Source organism: Oncorhynchus nerka, linkage group LG4, assembly GCF_034236695.1.
Source record: "Oncorhynchus nerka isolate Pitt River linkage group LG4, Oner_Uvic_2.0, whole genome shotgun sequence".
NCBI classification, from domain to species: domain Eukaryota; kingdom Metazoa; phylum Chordata; class Actinopteri; order Salmoniformes; family Salmonidae; genus Oncorhynchus; species Oncorhynchus nerka.
In genome coordinates, this window is record NC_088399.1 from 49206244 (window position 1) to 49219767 (window position 13524).

Genomic DNA, 13524 nt, shown 5'->3' on the forward strand with positions numbered 1-13524 from the left:
GCCGAAACGCATCGGATTTTTAAAACTTTGTTTCTATTGAACATGCCATACAAATAAAGGCATTTTAATTAATTATATGAAGAGTGCCTTGGTCCTCCTTTCTTTTTGATATAATGTGTTCGTTTGACATGGTGGGATCTTTTTGTGTCAGTAAATTTAATTATGCAAGAAATTGAAGCAGAAAGGCCTTTAATATTTATATAATAACCATAATATCGAAGTAAACTTGAAGTCACGTGATGATTAAATTAATTATGATGAACTTCACAGGGTGTTGAAAGGTGCTCTTGATGCTGCTTTCCAATTAATATCAACGGTATTATGTTGGTGACATGTTGATTGATGCTTGACTACCATTTGACAAATTAAAATATTCTCGCTTCTTATCCATTCTACTTCCATCATGTACACCTGCACTGTATCTGCGAGCTGTTGGCTAGAGCACACGTGTCAAGACCAGAGTAGACACATTTTCTATTTAACGCAACAGTTTTTGTGACAACTATAAGTAGTTGAAATGTGATGGAAACACATTGAATTTCAGATTTTTTTTCGGTAACTGGAAACTTAAGCGAAAAGGTACATTTTTTTGTGTGCACTATGTCGTCGCCCATCACTGACTTTTATTCACAAATCCGTTTGTTTGAAACACCACTGGTGGGAAAACACATTTTCTTTGTGATATTTTAGAATATTTGCATGAAGATCTGATCCAAATGGATGGAAACATAACTATTGACATAACAGTCCACCAAACATTTTGGGCCAGTTTTCCAGACAGCATTCTGGGAAAGCATTCTAAAGGAATATTCTCAATTAAACTCTTTTTAGTTCAGTACTAGGCTTAATCTGTATTTGGGAAACCAGCCCCAAATCTGTCTCCCACAAACAGGGCCATGTGTGGGTCTGTAGTGCTTGTTGTTTCAATAAACGCCCACAAGATGGCAACACTAGACACATCTGAAAACGGAGGAGAGCATTTTGCCTCGATCCGTCTGGAACTGTGAATGTGAATCCATGATGCATTAAAGTGGCTTTTGAGTTAAAAACATTGAAATCACTCTGAAAATAAAAACTGCACTTTTGTAATCCTAGAACATTTATCGGGAAACCACAGTAGGGCCTATTGTGCAACATGACAAAAGTACAATATGTACAGTATGTTAAAACAGCCTCGAACAAAAAAAGTTAGCTTCTAAGAACATTTCAGAATATTCACAATGTTCCACGGAATGATCTAGCAGTCATGTGATTCCAACAGGAAGCAGTAGTTTGCTGTGTTTAGATAAATGAGGAGATCAAGAGATGTGGGGCAAGAGAGTGAAAAGCTCAGACAGTCAGCAAGGTAGGCTATTGGATGAAGTTCTTTTAAACTAAAGGGGTCTGTTTAAGTCTAGTTTGATCACTCATCTTTTGCTGCTGCTATTCTTTATTTTACTCTTATTATTATCTATCCGATGCCTAGTCACTTTACCCTGCCTTCATGTTCATGTATCTCAAATACCTCCTACCTCTGCACATTGTTCTGGTATTGCTACTCCATGTATATAGCTTCATTCTTGTGTATTTTATTCCTTGTGTTACTATTTTTCTTTTTATTCTTATTTTTTAAACTACACCGTTGGGAAGGGCTCGTAGGCAAACATTTCATGGTAAAGCCTACACCAGTTGTATTCAGCGTAGGTGACAAAAGTTGTGATTTGATCAATATTGATTTGAAGGTGGATTATTTAAAGAGTCACATGTTGAAGAAATGTTGGTCACATATGTATTGTTAGTATTGCTATGTGTATAATCAATGTGTTGTATGTGCTGTACTCATGTTCTATATGTCTGTGGTACTGTGTGAGTGTGTACCTAGTGTTCCCAACCTAATTTCTCCAGATCTGAGAAAAAAAAAACAGAAATAAAAACATGAAAACTCCCAGGCCAAGCTGCCAGCAATTTATGCTGAGTTAGCAGCGAGTTGCTCGCAACTCTTTAAACAAAACACAAGTCAACCCCCCCAAAAAATCCAGTCAATCTGGGGCCTGCCCTCTCCCCTCTTTCTCTCTTCCCTGGGCCGTGATAAACGACTGGCAGAGAGAGAGGTAGTCCAGAGGGCATCTGGCCAGGTCGCGCGCTCATGTGTGTGTGTATGCCGTACTATACATGCATGGGCACTGTGTGTGTGCATGTGTACGTGTGTGCGTGCTGTGAATGCATGTGTGTGTGTGTGGTGTCTCAGGTCCTGCCTGAGAGGCAGAAATATGTGCTGAAGTCACAGTTTTTCTCCCACTCTGCCCCTGCGGCCAGTTTCCTCCCAGGATTCTCAGGAAGCCAGAGGGGAGGCAAGGTGCTGCTTGGTCAATGTTTCTCTTCACTAGAAAGACTTCCTGTTTTTGAGGGGGAGGACAGAGTTTGAGCACTGACGTATGTACGTAGAAAAATCACTACTCAAAAGAAGTAAGAAAGTGAGAAAATAATAACCGGTTCAGAAAGAATAACAATAGATATAGTCAAATGTTTTACTATGCTGTTTTACATTCTGTTTGTCTTCCATAAGGACCAATGGACCCATTCAGACAATAGACCAGTCCAGGAATCAAAGTCAACATTCAGGAGAAACTCCCCTGGCACAGAACACTGAGCGAAAAAAGGCCAAAGGAAGAAGACTCCCTTAATTATGGACTCGGAGAGGAGCTAATTGTCTCCTTTGGGTCCAGGCTGCGGTCGGATTGGTTCCCTTTGGTCCAGACTGTAGTCTTATTGGTTCCTTTGGATCCAGGCTGTTGTCTGATTGGTTCTTTTGGGTCCAAAATGTGGTCTGATTGGTTACTTTGGGTCCAGGCTGACGCTATGGTCAGGTGGCCAGACGTGATGCCAGGATTCACTCCTCACATTGTTCCTCTCAGGGACTCAAGCCTTCCGGTGGTATATATGAGTCAGCTGCTCTGCTGTGGACAGGGCAATTGGCTAGTACACTACATGAATACACTACATGACCAAAATTATGTGGACACCTGCTAGTCGAACATCATATTCAAAAATGGGGATTAACATGGTGTTGGTCCCCCCTTTGCTGCTACAACACCCTCTTCTTTGCCGGGAAGGCTTTCCACTAGATGTTGGAACATTGCTGAGGGGACTTGCTTCCATTCAGCCACAAGAGCATTAGGGAGGTCGGGCACTGATGTTGGGCGATTAGGCCCGGCTCGCAGTTGGGGTTCCAAGTCATCCCAAAGATGTTCTATGTTTTTACATTTTGTTTTTGAACCTTTATTTAACTAGGCAAGTCAGTTCTTATTTACAATGACAGCCTAGGAGTATTGGGTTAACTGCCTTGTTCAGGGGCAGATTTTTTTTTTTACCTTGTCAGCTCAGGGATTCGATCTAGCAACCTTTCAGTTACTGGCCCAACAGTCTAACCACCTGCCGAGGTGACTTTGTGCACCGGGGCATTGTCATGCTGAAACAGGCCTTCCCCAAACTGTTGCCACCAAGTTGGTAACACAGAAGCTTCCAAACTGTCATTGTATGACGTAGCGTTAAGATTTCCCTTCACTGGAACTAAGGGGCCTAGCCTGACTGCCAGATGGTGAAGCGTGATTCATCACTCCAGAGAATGCGTTTCCACATCTCCAGAGACCAATGAAGGCAGGCTTTACACCGCTCCAGTTGATGCTTGGCATTGCGTATGGTGATCTTAGGCTTATGTGCGGCTGCTTGGCCATGGAAACCCATTTCATAAACCTCCCGACAAACAGTTATTTTGCTGACGTTGCTTCCAGAGGCAGTTTGGAACTCGGTAGTGAGTGTTGCAACCGAGGACAGACAATCTTTAGGTGCTACACACATCAGCACTCGGCGGTCCCGTTCTGTGAGCTTGTGCGGCCTATCACTTCGAGGCTGAGCCGTTGTTGCTCCTACACGTTTCCACTTCACAATATCAACACTTACGGAGCAGCTCAAGCTGGGCAAAAATTTGCCGAACTGACTTATTGGAAAGGTGGCATCCTATGACAGTGCCATGTTGAAAGTTACTTCAGTAAGTCCATTCTACTGCCAGTGTTTGTCTATGGAGATTGCATGGCGCTGTGCTCGATTTTATACACATGTCAGCAACAAGTGTTGCTGAAATAGCCAAATCCACTAATTTGATGGGGTGTCCACATACTTTTCTATATATAGTGTACCTTTGGTATGAAAAGATGAAATGGAAGTATTACTCATCACATGATGTGGATTCCACTCTGTATCTCAGCAACTCTGTATATAGCTGCAATCTCTGTCGTGACCATGATGACCCTAGGGACTAGACAGGGAAGTGTCTCAATAGGCAAGTGATTTTGTTATTGGGTGTTGCACTCAACTAAATAGAAAGGAAGTGATTCATATTCAACTGAAATATGAAACAACCATTTTTCCTGACACCTGTGTCATTGAAACAGGGCCATAGTGGAAGCAGAAGGATGACTTTGAGAGAGAAAAAAAAAAAGCTCTAACGAAGACCTCGAGGCCGATACATGTAACTTAATAAACAGCACTGATGCTACTGTAGCAAGAGCAGTGTGCGGGTTTCTTCTTTTTTTTCCTCATCTCATTCAACTGTTACCATGCACCTGCACAAAGTCAGCTCAGATGTGTGAGTGCCTTTTTTGAATTTTGAGTCATCAATGATTGACAAATGTCACGGGGCATTGTTTTGTGTCTACAATGAGAATACCCTACGTGTACACAAGCGCACACATGCTTCCAAGTCTGTTTTATAAAGATTCTTTATCTATTGCTGAGGTCAGTCCTCCCAAACCTGTATCGGTTAAATGATTTATAAAGCCTTCCTAATGCCTTCATAAATACTTGTATTAATGTGTTACAAAGCATCTATGACCATATGTCATGCTTTATAAAGGGTTCATACATGTGACATAACTGTGTGACATAATCACCAATGTCAAATGTCACATAAGCCACTTGTGTCGAATATGATATAAACATGTACTTCATTAAAGGGTGGCACACGATCTGAAGTAAAGTCATGTTAGTCGCATTCCACCTAATCGCGTTCCCAGACACTTCCGCCCAAATGTGTGGGAATGTCTGTTGGACCAACGCATCAACCTTGTCCTTCATTAGTTAGGGTTAAGGTTTAAAATTCATATGTTAAGAAGAGAAATGGTTGAAATGCGCAGAATTTTGCCATGATCACGACTTTGTGGCTGTCTTTCATAAATCATCAGAACATGAATAACCTATTTATGTAGTGTCCTGTAACACTTCATTTGAAGTGAGACACCTTCGGTCATTCATGACACATCGATAAAGACTGTATATCACGTGACACTTTAAAGTCAGACCCCTTTGGTCATTTATAACACATACAGTTACCAGTCAAAAGTTTGGACATACCTACTCATTGCCAGGGTTTTTCTTTATTTTAGCTGTTTTCTACATTGTAGAATAAAAGTGAAGACATCAGAATTGTGAAGTAACACATATGGATTCATGTAGTAACCAGAAAAGTCTGAATTTTTTAAATAGTTATATTTGAGATTCTTCAAAAAGCCACCGTTTGCCTTAATGACAACTTTGCACACTCTTGGCATTCTCTCAACCAGCTTCATGAGGTAGTCACCTGGAATGCATTTCAATTAACAGGTGTGCCTTGTTAAAAGTTAATCTGTGGAATTTCTTTCCATGTTAATGCGTTTGAGCCTATCAGTTGTGTTGTGACAAGGTAGGGGTGGTATCAGTGGAGGCTGGTGACTTGAAAATTGAGGAGGATGGGAGACCCACGGTATAGGTGCGTAACGCACGGAGATGACAAAGTGTGTTTCAAAAATCATCAAAGACCAATTATTTTAACCTAAAGCATTTAATGAAAACATGAGAGGGCTACTTACAGTGTTGGAAAGGGATCACAGCAGTGATTGAATGGGGGTATGAGGCATGAGTAGAGGTGTTCAGAGACTTGACCAGTGCAGGATAGGATTTGACAGGGAAGACAAAAAACAATAACACAACACACTACACAGTTGGACAAAAGAGCTAAGAATGAGTTAGTCCAAGCAAGGAGTAAAATCATTGATGTGTAATAATGTGATTGTGTTTGTGATTGACTCTACATACAGTAATGACAAAAAATGTATAGGGGTTCTCACAGTGCTAGGAGGGGAAGCGTTCATTGTGCCAGTGGATGAGTTGGGCATATGAGATGTGGCTTCAGTTCATGTCAGGAGAAAGTTGACAAAGGTAGTGGAGTGGAGTAGTCAAATAGCAGATACATTCCATTACAGCTGCACCATCGTAGGTTTGGACAACTATGAAGTCAAACACAGACTGCGCATCTCGTCCACTTGACACATCGAAGTAACCCAAGAAACGTTCCTGAATAAAGCCCTGATCATTCACATGCCTAATGACAACTGATAACTGCAAGCAGACTGGTGGCACCATTAGGTCCCAGAGCGGTGGGGTAATTTTTCCCTCATATGTTAACCTAAATAGGAAAACTCTGGATCCTATAAGGTATGACAGTGATTAATCAGTTGTAAAAGGGTTTTATATGGGCTATGATGATATCAGTTTTTCCTAATCAAGTTTTTTTTAAACTCCTGAAACAAACTCCTGGACCTGTGGGGGTGAAAACCCTGTCAAACTGCAGCTGCCTTAAATTTGTTCATATAAATTATATTTAGTCTAGATTAGGAGGGGGATTTCCTCTACCTAGACACATAGAAAACAACTGATAGACAATATAACTCACAGGGCTGAGCTTGCTTTATGCATGTTTTCATCATGCAGGCCTATGCAACTTGTAGGCCTTACAAAGCACGCGAAAAAGTGCGCTGCGTCAAACTCTCTCAATAATCTTTTAATGGATGATGCGATGGAAGCAATCACATCATTCGGAATTATTTTCGACATCCCATAAAAGACAGTCGAAAGTTCGATATGTTCAGCAAGTAAAGCATCGTAACGTGCAATTACCGCTGCAAGCTGCTTGTTGTTGCGCTTGTCGGCGGAACTTTCCATCTCGTCGCGTCCTCTAAAAGCAAATAATTGCATGCCCAAAAACGCAGACAAGGCCAGCAATACAGGCGGCTTGATGAAAAGCTCCCCGTTAACCAGCTATACTTTTGACGTCAGGTGGTACTGAACGCTCTCACCTTTTCATCCTTCTCCATGAAACTGATCTCAGGTAGAGGTCGACCCTTGCTTTCAATACGCACCTTTTCCGTGTACACCAGAGAAGGAAAGGGGTTCTTCAACCAAAAGTCCACAACATTTTCGTCAGCGTTGGCCATTCTGACACAGAAAACTGGACACTCGCGCTGGTAGCTAGCTAGCTACTGAAGTTAGCAAGGTAAATTGAAATAAATTGCACTAACTGGACACAAAAATGAAGTTAGAAAATCAAGGAAACAACAAACAGTCTCCTGTAATTTGAAAGAACAAACATTTGAATTCAATAATATATTTAATTAAAAATATATATATTTTAAAACTTGATTAGGAAAAACTGGTCCCATCAAAGCCCATATAAATCCTTTTTACAACTGATTTATCACTTTTTACTCGTCATCTCTATCCAACAATGTCACCAAGGTTCTCAACAATAGAACCCCCAAAATGTTCTGTGGCACAATCCCAACACAACTCAATAGGTTCATTCTCTGGTCCAAATGCTCTGATTGGTTGGACAACATGTCAGTTCATACTGCAAAAGCTTTGATTGGTTGGAGGATGTCCTCCGGAAGTGGTCATAATTACCATGAATGTCTATGGAAAGGGGTGAGGCCTACGAGCCTCCTAGGTTTAGTAGTCAAGTCAATGTAGCCAGAGGAGGACGGAAGCTAGCTGTCCTCCGGCTGCACCATGGTGCTACTGTTGAAGTTACTGTTGACCTTCATTGTAAAAAAAAGTGTAATTTAATCCATATTTGGTGACATGAATATATTTAACATAGTTTTATCTAATCCCAAACAAAGGAGATGATCGTGGACTTCAGGAAACAGCAGAGGGAGCACCCCCTTATCCACATCGACAGGACAGAAGTGGAGAAGGTGGAAAGTTTTAAGTTCCTCGGCGTACACATCACGGACAAACTGAAATGGTCCACCCACACTGACAGCGTGGTGAAGAAGGCGCAACAGTGCCTCTTCAACATCAAGAGGCCGAAGAAATTTGGCTTGTCACCTAAAACTCTCACAAACCTTTAAAGATGCACAATCGAGAGCATCCTGTCGGGCTGTATCACCGCCTGGTATGGCAACTGCACCGCACTCAACTGCAAGGCTCTTCAGAGGGTAGTGCGGTATGCATAACGCATCACCGGGGGCAATCTACCTGCCCTCCAGGACACCTACACCACCCAATGTCACAGGAAGGCCAAAAAGATCATCAAGGAAAACAACCACCCGAGCCACTGCCTGTTCACCCCGCTATCATCCAGAAGGCGAGGTCAGTACAGGTGCATCAAAGCTGGGACAAAGAGACTGAAAAACAGCTTCTATCTCAAGGCCATCAAACTGTTAAACAGCCATCACTAACATAGAGAGGCTCCTGCCAAAATAGACTCAAGTCACTGGACACTTTAATAAAGGTATCACTAGTCACTTTATAAATGCCACTTTAATAATGTTTACATATCCTACATTACTCAACTCATATGTATATACTGTAATATATACCATCTATTGAATCTTGCCTATGCCGCACAGCCATCGAGCATACATATATTTATATGCAAATATTCTTATTCCATCCCATTACATTTGTGTGTATAAGGTAGTTGTTAGATTACATGTTAGATATTACTGCACTGTCGGAACTAGAAGCACAAGCATTTCGCTACACTCACATTAACATCTGCTAACCATGTGTTTGTGACCAATAATATTTGATTTCATTTGAAAAATGATAACTTTTTTGGTCCTCCCCTTCCTCCTCTGAGGAGCCTCCACTGGGTGGTTTACAAAAGACCAAGTCCATATTATGGCAAGAACAGACATTAAGGTCAGTCAATACGGAACATTTCAAGAACTTTCAAAGTTTCTTCAAGTGCAGTCGCAAGATGGCGCAGGAGAACAAAGAAGAAGTTTTACGTATTCCTAACCAATTGTATTTTTTTGTTTGTTTCTTTGCGTTGTTTGTAACAAATTTTTTAAACTTATTTTGTACATAATGTTGCTGCTACCGTCTCTTATGACTGAAAATAACTCACCACGGATTGGCAGAAACCTTTTTTTCCCTTTAACGAGTCCGACGAGCCCGACGTGAATGATATGCTGCTTACCAGGGAACAGGCCTTGATCCCTGTCATTTGCGTGAAGAGAAGGCGGGGAAAAAGGGCCCGGAGGCTGGGCTGCCTTCTGAGAATTCGTAGGCGATCAAATAAACCCTTACTTCCTTCCATTCTGTTAGCAAAGGTGCAATCTTTGGAAAATAAAATCGATGACCCACATGGAAGATTAAAATACCACCGGGACATTCAAAACTGTAATATCTTATGCTTCACAGAGTCGTGGCTGAACGACGACATTATCAACATAGAGCTGGCAGGTTATACGTTGAATCGGCAGGATAGAACAGCATCGCCTGGTAAGACAAGGGGCGGTGGTCTATGTATTTTTTGTAAATAACAGCTGGTGCATGATATTTAAGGAAGTCTCAAGGTTTTGCTCGCCTGAGGTAGAGTATCTCATGATAAGCTGTAGACTACGCTATCTACCTAGAGAGTTTTCATCTGTATTTTTGTAGTTGTCTACATACCACCACAGACTAATACTGGCACTAAGACCGCACTGAATGAGCTGTATTCCACAATAAGCAAACAGGAAAACGTTCAACCAGAGATGGCGCTCTTTAAATACTTTAATGCAGGGAAACTTAAATCTGTCTTACCAAATTTCTATCAGCATGTTAAATGTGCAACCAGAGGGGAAAAAAGCTCTGGATTCCTCCGATGGCATTGAGGAGAACACCACATCAGTCATTGGCTTCATCAATAAGTACATTGTTGACGTCGTCACCACGGTGACCGTACGTACATACCCCCACCAGAAGCCATGGATTACATGCAACATCCGCACTGAGCTAAAGGCTAGAGCTGCCGCTTTCAAGGAGCAGGACTCTAACCCGGAAGCTTATAAGAAATCCCACAATGCTCTCCGACGAACCATCAAACAGGCAAAGCATCAATACAGGACTAAATGGCAGGGTCGGATGTGGCAGGGCTTGCAAACCATTACACACCACAAAGGGAAGCACAGCTGAGAGCTGCCCAGTGACGCAAGCCTACCAGACGAGCTAAACTACTTCTATGCTCGCTTCGAGACAAATAATACTGAAAAATGCATGAGAGCACCAGCTGTTCTGGAAACTGTGTGATCACACTCTCCGCAGCCGATGTGAGTAAGACCTTTAAATAGGTCAACATTCACAAGGCCGCAGGGTCAGACGGATTACCAGGACGTGTACTGCGAGCATGCGCTGACCAACTGGCAAGTGTCTTCACTGACATTTTCAACCTCTCCCTGTCCGAGTCTGTAATACCAACATGTTTTAAGCAGACCACCATGGTCCCTGTTCCCAAGAACATTAAGGTAACCTGCCTAAATGACTACCGCCCCACCCATAGCACTCACGTCTGTAGCCATGAAGTGTTTTGAAAGGCGGGTCATGGCTCACATCAACACCATTATCCCAGAAACCCATTCCAATTTGCATACCGCCCAAACAGATTCACAGATGATGCACTCCACACTGCCCTTTCCCACCTGGACAAAAGGAATACCTATGTGAGAATGCTATTCATTGACTACAGCTCAGCATTCAACACCGTAGTTCCCTCAAAGCTCATCAACAAGCTAAGGACCCTGGGACTAAAACACCTCCCTCTGCAACTGGATCCTGGACTTCCTGATGGGCCGCCCCCAGGTGGTAAGGGTAGGTAACAACACATCCGCCACGCTGATCCTCAACACAGGAGCCCCTCAGGGGTGAGTGCTCAGTCCCCTTCTGTACTCCCTGTCACTCATGACTGCACGGCCAGGCACAACTCCAACACCATCATTAAGTTTGCCGATGACACAACAGTGGTAGGCCTGATCACTGACAATGATGAGACAGCCTATAGGGAGGAGGTCAGAGACCTGGCCATGTGGTGCCAGGACAACAACCTCTCCCTCAACGTGATCAAGACAAAGCAGGTGATTGTGGACTACAGGAAAAAGAGGACAGAGCGCGCCCCCATTCTCATCGACTGGGCTGTAGTGGAGCAGGTTGAGAGCTTCAAATTCCTTGGTGTCCACATCACCAACAAACTAACATGGTCCAAGCACACCAAGACAGTCGTGAAGATGGCATGACGATGCCTATTCCCCCTCAGGATACTGAAACGATTTGGCATGGGTCATCAGATCCTCAAAGGTTTCTACAGCAGCCCCATCGTGAGCATCCTGACTGGTTGCATCACTGCCTGGTATGGCAACTGCTCGGCCTCCGACCGCAAGGCACTACAGAGGGTAGTGCGTACGGCCCAGGGAATCACTGGGGCCAAGCTACCTGCCATCCAGGACCTCTACACCAGGTGGTGTCAGAGGAAGGCCCTGAATTGTCAAAGACTCTAGACACCTTAGTCATAGACTGTTCTCTCTGCTACCGCACGGAAAGCGGTACCGGCGCGCCAAGTCTAGGTCCAAGAGGCTTCTAAAACAGCTTCTACCCCCAAGCTATAAGAAACCTGAACATCTAATCAAATGGCTACCCAGACGATATGCATTGCCCCTCCTCTTTTACACCGCTGCTACTCTCTGTTGTTATCATCTATGCATAGTAACTTTAATAACCATACCTACTCTACATGTTACCTCAACTAACCGGTGACTCTGTACAAATACCCCCCTCTGTATAGTCTCGCTATTGTTATTTTACTGCTGCTTTTAATTACTTATTACTTTTATTTCTTATTCTTACACATATATTTATGTAATTAAGCATTTCACTTTAAGGTGGTGTACCTGTTGTATCCAGCGCATGTGACTAATAAAATTTGATTTGATTTTGATTTGAAAAACTATCAAGCGCTATGATGAAACTGGCTCTCATGAGGGCTGCCACAGGAAAGGAGGACCCAGTTACCTCTGCTGCAGAGGATAAGTTAATTAAAGTTATCATTCTAAGAAATTGCAGCCCAAATAAATGCTTGACAGAGTTCAAGTAACAGACACATCTCAACATCAACTGTTCAGAGGACACTGCGAATGTAATTTTTTTTACCTTCATTTAACTTGGCAAGTCAGTTAAGAAAAAAATCTTATTTTCAATGACAGCCTTGGAACAGTGGGTTAACTGCCCGTTCAGGAGCAGAATGACAGATTTGAAACTTGTCAGCTTGGGGATTTGAACTTGCATCCTTTTGGTGACTAGTCCAACGCTCTAACCACTAGGCTACCCTGCCGCCCCAGGCTTTCATGGTCAAATTGCTGAAAAGAAACCACTACTAAAGAACTACTAAAAATAAGAAGAGACTTGCTTGGGCAAAGAAACACAAGCAATGGACATTAGATTGGTGGAAATCTGTCCTTTGGTCTGATGAGTCCAAATTTCAGATGTTTGGTTCCATCCACCATGTCTTTGTGAGACGCAGAGTAGGTGAAAGGATGATGTCTTCATGTGTGGTTCCCACTGTGAAGCATGGAGGAGGAGGTGTGAGGGTGCTTTGCTGGTGACACTGTCTGTGATTTATTTAGAATTCAAGACACACTTAACCAGTATGGCTACCACAGCATTCTGCAGCGATAGCCATATCATCTGGTTTGTGCTTAGTGGGACCCAAAACACCTACAAGCGTGTAAAGGCTATTTCACCAAGAAGGAAAGTGATGGAGGGCTGCATCTGATGACCTGGCCTCCACAATCACCCAACCTCAACCAAATTGAGATGGTTTGGAATGAGATGGCCGGTGGAGCGAAGGAAAAGCAGCCAACAACTGCTCAGCATATGTGGGAACTCCTTCAAGACTGTCGGAAAAAAGTGTGCAAAGCTGTAATCAAGGCAAATGGTGGCTACTATGAAGAATCTAAAATCTAAAATATATTTAGATTTGTTTAAGACGTGTTTGGTTACTACATGATTCCATATGTGTTATTTCATAGTTTATGTCTTCACTATTATTCTACAATGTAGAAAATAGTCAAAATAAAGAAAAACCCTTGAATGAGTAGGTGTGTCCAAACTTTTGACTGGTACTGTACATTTCCATTTTTTTCTCATTTTTTTAACATTACAAATACATTAATTTTTAAAAAAGTACATCAATGCAGTTACATTGAACATTACGCAGGGCTGTTAATAGTGTAGCTTGTCCCTGAGCTGGCAGATGAATCGTTCTTGCCTCTCTTCCTCATGGAGGTTCTGCATGTTGATTCCAACCTTAAAAGTAACAACAAAGAAAGTTAGCAGGTCTGTTAGGAAATGCCTTTGTCACACCATCTGGATAAGATCATTTCTGTGCTGTGCCAGAAATACTCTAAATGGGGA

At 42.5% G+C, this 13524-nt stretch overlaps 2 long non-coding RNA genes across 2 annotated transcripts; both read left to right on the forward strand.

The window, feature by feature from the left end:
* Positions 1 to 1273: 1273 nt before the first annotated feature.
* Positions 1274 to 13223, forward strand: LOC135571419 (uncharacterized). The gene is made up of 2 exons (XR_010463787.1): positions 1274 to 1345; positions 7971 to 13223. It is a non-coding gene; the product is annotated as an uncharacterized LOC135571419 (long non-coding RNA).
* On the forward strand, positions 1354 to 5003 carry LOC135571420 (uncharacterized). The gene is made up of 2 exons (XR_010463788.1): positions 1354 to 2416; positions 2546 to 5003. It is a non-coding gene; the product is annotated as an uncharacterized LOC135571420 (long non-coding RNA).
* Positions 13224 to 13524: the final 301 nt, after the last annotated feature.